Source organism: Aulonocara stuartgranti (genome assembly GCF_965226115.1).
Source record: "Aulonocara stuartgranti genome assembly, chromosome: 8".
Taxonomy (NCBI): Eukaryota; Metazoa; Chordata; class Actinopteri; order Cichliformes; family Cichlidae; genus Aulonocara; species Aulonocara stuartgranti.
Window position 1 is genome coordinate 167,273 of NC_138959.1, and position 7,256 is coordinate 174,528.

Below are 7,256 nucleotides of genomic sequence, written 5' to 3' on the forward strand. Positions count from 1 at the left end.
GGCAAGCTACATTGTAGCCACAGCCACCCTGGGGCGCACTGACAGAGGCAAGGCTGCCGGACACTGGCACCACCGGGCCCTCTGACTGTTTAATTTATTTGCTTTTAGTTTTTGCAGCATGCTTTCTATTTCCATTTTCTTTTTTCTATTTTGTTTTCTTTTTGTTTCTATTTCCATTGTGTTTTCTGTGCTTTTGCCACGTTTTTCTGTTTGCTGGTGTTTTCTTAAGTTCTAGTCTGTTTGGTCTCTCAGAGTAGAAAGTACAGATATTTGGTTAAAAATGTAGGAGCAAATGCAGTACAAGTACTTGGTGGAGCGCAGGAGGTGGAGCAGATTACCTACCAATCGGAAGGTTGGCGGTTTGATCCTCTTGTGCCCATTGTTTGGTTCAGTCTCACAGCTCTCATTCAGTCTCATTCTCTGATATTTCAGTGCAAATGTTCTTAACCTGTGCAAAAAGAAAACAATTCCTGAAACATACATGCAGGCCAGTTTTCTTTCCAGCACTGTGCATATGTTAGTGAATTAGAGTCAGGCATTCTGTGGTCTTGGTTATACTCAGATTTCCCCTTTCTTTTTTTGTGAACCTCTTTTACATTGCAGTACATCAACTACACATGAGGGACCTTAACTTGCACATTCAGTAGTGCAGTTAAGAATTAATGCAGTTTTGCTTTGTGTCAGCAAATTGTGTGAAAGTAGCGACTGTGACCAGTTTTATATGAACTACTATAGAGAAAGGTTGGGCCTGACGTTTTTGGTCATTAAATTATTCACTTTTCATAAAATCGTAAAATATTTACAAGTTTCTGACCACTTATAAAATGTGGTGGTGCACCATCTTGCTGGAAAAACTCAGGGAACGTGCCAGCTTCAGTGCATAAAGAGGGAAACACATCATCATGTAGCAATTTCAAATATCCAGTGGCCTTGAGGTTTCCACTGATGAAGAATGGACCCACTATCGTTGTACCCCATATACCACACCAAACCATCACTTTTGTTGGTCCAACAGTCTTGGAGGGATCCATCCAATGTGGGTTAGTGTCAGACCAATAGCAGTGGTTTTGTTTGTTAACTTCACCATTCACATAAAAGTTTGCCTCATCACTGAACAAAATCTTCTGTGTGAACTGAGGGTCCTGTTCCAGTTTTTGTTTTGCCCATTCTGCAAATTCTGTGCGCCGATCTGGGTCATCCTCGTTGAGATGCTGCAGTAGCTGGAGATTGTAAGGGTGCCATTTGTGAGTAGCTAATATCCGCCGAAGGGATGTTTGACTAATGCCACTCTCCAGTGACATGCGGCGAGTGCTACGCTGTGGGCTCTTGCTGAATGAAGCTAGGACAGCCACTGATGTTTCTTCATTAGTGACAGTTTTCTTGCGTCCACATTTTGGCAAATCCAACACTGAACCAGTTTCACAAAACTTAGCAAGCAGTTTGCTGACTGTAGCATGGGAGATGGGTGGTCTCGTAGGGTGTCTTGCATTGAAATCTGCTGCAATGACCCGGTTACTGCGTTCACCAGATATCAACACAATTTCGATCCGCTCCTCACGTGTTAACCTCTTTGACATGTCAATGGCTGTGAACAAAGAGAAACTTGTAAATAACTCATGAAAGAATAAAGTTACGTTGAAACCAAGCACACCATTGTTTTTCTTGTGACATTACCAATAAGTGTGATGTGTCACATGGCCCTCTTCCTATTGAAAAAACAAAAGTTGTATCCAAGATGGCCGACTTCTAAATGGCCACCATGGTCACCACCCATCTTGAGGAGTTTGCCCCCTCACATATACTAATGTGCCACAAACAGGACTTTAATATCACCAACCATTCCCATTTTATTACGGTGTATCCATATAAATGGCCCCCCCTGTACTTCTGCCAAATCATAGTATTCATGCCAAAACACAGAAATACTGTGTTTTGGCATAAATTCTATCTTTTAGCAGAAATATCTGCTAAAAGATAGAATTTATGTTAAAACATAGTATTTTTGCATAAACATAGTATTTCTGCCAAATCATAGTATTTATGCCAAATTATGGTATTTTTGTCGAATCATAATATTTCTTTTATGTTATAGTATTACTACTACTACTAAGAATTTCTGTTAGGTTATGGTATATGTGTTGAATATACATTGTATTTCTGCCAAAAAATTGTATTACTGCAATTTTATAGTATTTGAGCAAAATCGTAGTATATGTGCAAAAACATAATATGTCTGCAATTCACAGTATATCTGTTAAGTTAGTATTACTACTAAGTCATAGTATTTCTGCTATATCACAGTATTACTACTATTTCATAGTATTTGAGCAAAACTACAGTATTTCTGCTATCTTATAGTACTTGTACTCAATTATAGTATTTGTGCCAAAGTTAAGTACTTCTGCCAAATCATAGTATTTATGCCAAATTATGGTATTTGTGCTGAAAAGTCTTTGATCGAGGGAAAGAAGCTGTGACTCTTATAAAGGCGTCTGTCCACAAAATTTAACTTCACTAAAAGTATGATGTTTTTAAAATATATATCTTGTTCGAATGCAGTGCTAATCGGGTGTTCACTACCACTTTCTCGTAATTAATGGAAGATGGCTTGAGCATGAATTGAGGCTGTGGTTTGGGGAAGTGCTCAAAGAGGACTGGCAGGGCTCAAAATGGTCACGTCTCTGCTTTCCTGAGAAAAGGTGGTTAAAATTGTGTTCTTTGATTATTGCCCTTGAGGAGTTTATAGGTGTGAGAGCAAACGCCTCCGTTGCATCTGGAATGCTCAGACAAGTTAGGGCAAGATACTTTTGCATACTGTGAATGTCTGTTTCTTTCCTCCTGTTTCCAGGCAGCAAGCTGTTAGAGTTATATGGCAGTATTGGAATGTAATGTGCAGCAGACCAATGGGACGCTTCAGAATTTCTCCTAGAATCTTCCAGCACTGAGGTAATTGGAGTTATTTGACAGCACTTCCACTGCTACACAGAAAAAAAGAATAAAAACAGTATAAAGCAGCACTTGTGAATTGAATTGAATCTGTATTTTGAACATGTTAAAAAAGTACTACAATAGAGAAATAAAAAGAGACAAACAAACAAAGGGAAAAAAAGGAAAACAAAGCAACCACAACTGCAAAAAGTAAAGAGTGCTTTGTAAAGAGTGATCGTTTGATATATGGACCTGCAGCGGAGTTTAGGTCCAGACACGGCTAGTGACGTCAGACTGAACAACCGGATTGTGTCCCCAGAATCTTTCTGATTTTATCTTGTTTAAATGGTAAAATGGCCTGTATTTATATAGCGCTTTACTAGTCCCTAAAGACCCCAAAGCGCTTCACATATCCAGTCATCCACCCATTCACGCACACATTCACACACTGGTGATGGCAAGCTACATTGTAGCCACAGCCACCCTGGGGCGCACTGACAGAGGCAAGGCTGCCGGACACTGGCACCACCGGGCCCTCTGACTGTTTAATTTATTTGCTTTTAGTTTTTGCAGCATGCTTTCTATTTCCATTTTCTTTTTTCTATTTTGTTTTCTTTTTGTTTCTATTTCCATTGTGTTTTCTGTGCTTTTGCCACGTTTTTCTGTTTGCTGGTGTTTTCTTAAGTTCTAGTCTGTTTGGTCTCTCAGAGTAGAAAGTACAGATATTTGGTTAAAAATGTAGGAGCAAATGCAGTACAAGTACTTGGTGGAGCGCAGGAGGTGGAGCAGATTACCTACCAATCGGAAGGTTGGCGGTTTGATCCTCTTGTGCCCATTGTTTGGTTCAGTCTCACAGCTCTCATTCAGTCTCATTCTCTGATATTTCAGTGCAAATGTTCTTAACCTGTGCAAAAAGAAAACAATTCCTGAAACATACATGCAGGCCAGTTTTCTTTCCAGCACTGTGCATATGTTAGTGAATTAGAGTCAGGCATTCTGTGGTCTTGGTTATACTCAGATTTCCCCTTTCTTTTTTTGTGAACCTCTTTTACATTGCAGTACATCAACTACACATGAGGGACCTTAACTTGCACATTCAGTAGTGCAGTTAAGAATTAATGCAGTTTTGCTTTGTGTCAGCAAATTGTGTGAAAGTAGCGACTGTGACCAGTTTTATATGAACTACTATAGAGAAAGGTTGGGTCTGACGTTTTTGGTCATTAAATTATTCACTTTTCATAAAATCGTAAAATATTTACAAGTTTCTGACCACTTATAAAATGTGGTGGTGCACCATCTTGCTGGAAAAACTCAGGGAACGTGCCAGCTTCAGTGCATAAAGAGGGAAACACATCATCATGTAGCAATTTCAAATATCCAGTGGCCTTGAGGTTTCCACTGATGAAGAATGGACCCACTATCGTTGTACCCCATATACCACACCAAACCATCACTTTTGTTGGTCCAACAGTCTTGGAGGGATCCATCCAATGTGGGTTAGTGTCAGACCAATAGCAGTGGTTTTGTTTGTTAACTTCACCATTCACATAAAAGTTTGCCTCATCACTGAACAAAATCTTCTGTGTGAACTGAGGGTCCTGTTCCAGTTTTTGTTTTGCCCATTCTGCAAATTCTGTGCGCCGATCTGGGTCATCCTCGTTGAGATGCTGCAGTAGCTGGAGATTGTAAGGGTGCCATTTGTGAGTAGCTAATATCCGCCGAAGGGATGTTTGACTAATGCCACTCTCCAGTGACATGCGGCGAGTGCTACGCTGTGGGCTCTTGCTGAATGAAGCTAGGACAGCCACTGATGTTTCTTCATTAGTGACAGTTTTCTTGCGTCCACATTTTGGCAAATCCAACACTGAACCAGTTTCACAAAACTTAGCAAGCAGTTTGCTGACTGTAGCATGGGAGATGGGTGGTCTCGTAGGGTGTCTTGCATTGAAATCTGCTGCAATGACCCGGTTACTGCGTTCACCAGATATCAACACAATTTCGATCCGCTCCTCACGTGTTAACCTCTTTGACATGTCAATGGCTGTGAACAAAGAGAAACTTGTAAATAACTCATGAAAGAATAAAGTTACGTTGAAACCAAGCACACCATTGTTTTTCTTGTGACATTACCAATAAGTGTGATGTGTCACATGGCCCTCTTCCTATTGAAAAAACAAAAGTTGTATCCAAGATGGCCGACTTCTAAATGGCCACCATGGTCACCACCCATCTTGAGGAGTTTGCCCCCTCACATATACTAATGTGCCACAAACAGGACTTTAATATCACCAACCATTCCCATTTTATTACGGTGTATCCATATAAATGGCCCCCCCTGTACTTCTGCCAAATCATAGTATTCATGCCAAAACACAGAAATACTGTGTTTTGGCATAAATTCTATCTTTTAGCAGAAATATCTGCTAAAAGATAGAATTTATGTTAAAACATAGTATTTTTGCATAAACATAGTATTTCTGCCAAATCATAGTATTTATGCCAAATTATGGTATTTTTGTCGAATCATAATATTTCTTTTATGTTATAGTATTACTACTACTACTAAGAATTTCTGTTAGGTTATGGTATATGTGTTGAATATACATTGTATTTCTGCCAAAAAATTGTATTACTGCAATTTTATAGTATTTGAGCAAAATCGTAGTATATGTGCAAAAACATAATATGTCTGCAATTCACAGTATATCTGTTAAGTTAGTATTACTACTAAGTCATAGTATTTCTGCTATATCACAGTATTACTACTATTTCATAGTATTTGAGCAAAACTACAGTATTTCTGCTATCTTATAGTACTTGTACTCAATTATAGTATTTGTGCCAAAGTTAAGTACTTCTGCCAAATCATAGTATTTATGCCAAATTATGGTATTTGTGCTGAAAAGTCTTTGATCGAGGGAAAGAAGCTGTGACTCTTATAAAGGCGTCTGTCCACAAAATTTAACTTCACTAAAAGTATGATGTTTTTAAAATATATATCTTGTTCGAATGCAGTGCTAATCGGGTGTTCACTACCACTTTCTCGTAATTAATGGAAGATGGCTTGAGCATGAATTGAGGCTGTGGTTTGGGGAAGTGCTCAAAGAGGACTGGCAGGGCTCAAAATGGTCACGTCTCTGCTTTCCTGAGAAAAGGTGGTTAAAATTGTGTTCTTTGATTATTGCCCTTGAGGAGTTTATAGGTGTGAGAGCAAACGCCTCCGTTGCATCTGGAATGCTCAGACAAGTTAGGGCAAGATACTTTTGCATACTGTGAATGTCTGTTTCTTTCCTCCTGTTTCCAGGCAGCAAGCTGTTAGAGTTATATGGCAGTATTGGAATGTAATGTGCAGCAGACCAATGGGACGCTTCAGAATTTCTCCTAGAATCTTCCAGCACTGAGGTAATTGGAGTTATTTGACAGCACTTCCACTGCTACACAGAAAAAAAGAATAAAAACAGTATAAAGCAGCACTTGTGAATTGAATTGAATCTGTATTTTGAACATGTTAAAAAAGTACTACAATAGAGAAATAAAAAGAGACAAACAAACAAAGGGAAAAAAAGGAAAACAAAGCAACCACAACTGCAAAAAGTAAAGAGTGCTTTGTAAAGAGTGATCGTTTGATATATGGACCTGCAGCGGAGTTTAGGTCCAGACACGGCTAGTGACGTCAGACTGAACAACCGGATTGTGTCCCCAGAATCTTTCTGATTTTATCTTGTTTAAATGGTAAAATGGCCTGTATTTATATAGCGCTTTACTAGTCCCTAAAGACCCCAAAGCGCTTCACATATCCAGTCATCCACCCATTCACGCACACATTCACACACTGGTGATGGCAAGCTACATTGTAGCCACAGCCACCCTGGGGCGCACTGACAGAGGCGAGGCTGCCGGACACTGGCACCACCGGGCCCTCTGACTGTTTAATTTATTTGCTTTTAGTTTTTGCAGCATGCTTTCTATTTCCATTTTCTTTTTTCTATTTTGTTTTCTTTTTGTTTCTATTTCCATTGTGTTTTCTGTGCTTTTGCCACGTTTTTCTGTTTGCTGGTGTTTTCTTAAGTTCTAGTCTGTTTGGTCTCTCAGAGTAGAAAGTACAGATATTTGGTTAAAAATGTAGGAGCAAATGCAGTACAAGTACTTGGTGGAGCGCAGGAGGTGGAGCAGATTACCTACCAATCGGAAGGTTGGCGGTTTGATCCTCTTGTGCCCATTGTTTGGTTCAGTCTCACAGCTCTCATTCAGTCTCATTCTCTGATATTTCAGTGCAAATGTTCTTAACCTGTGCAAAAAGAAAACAATTCCTGAAACATACATGCAGG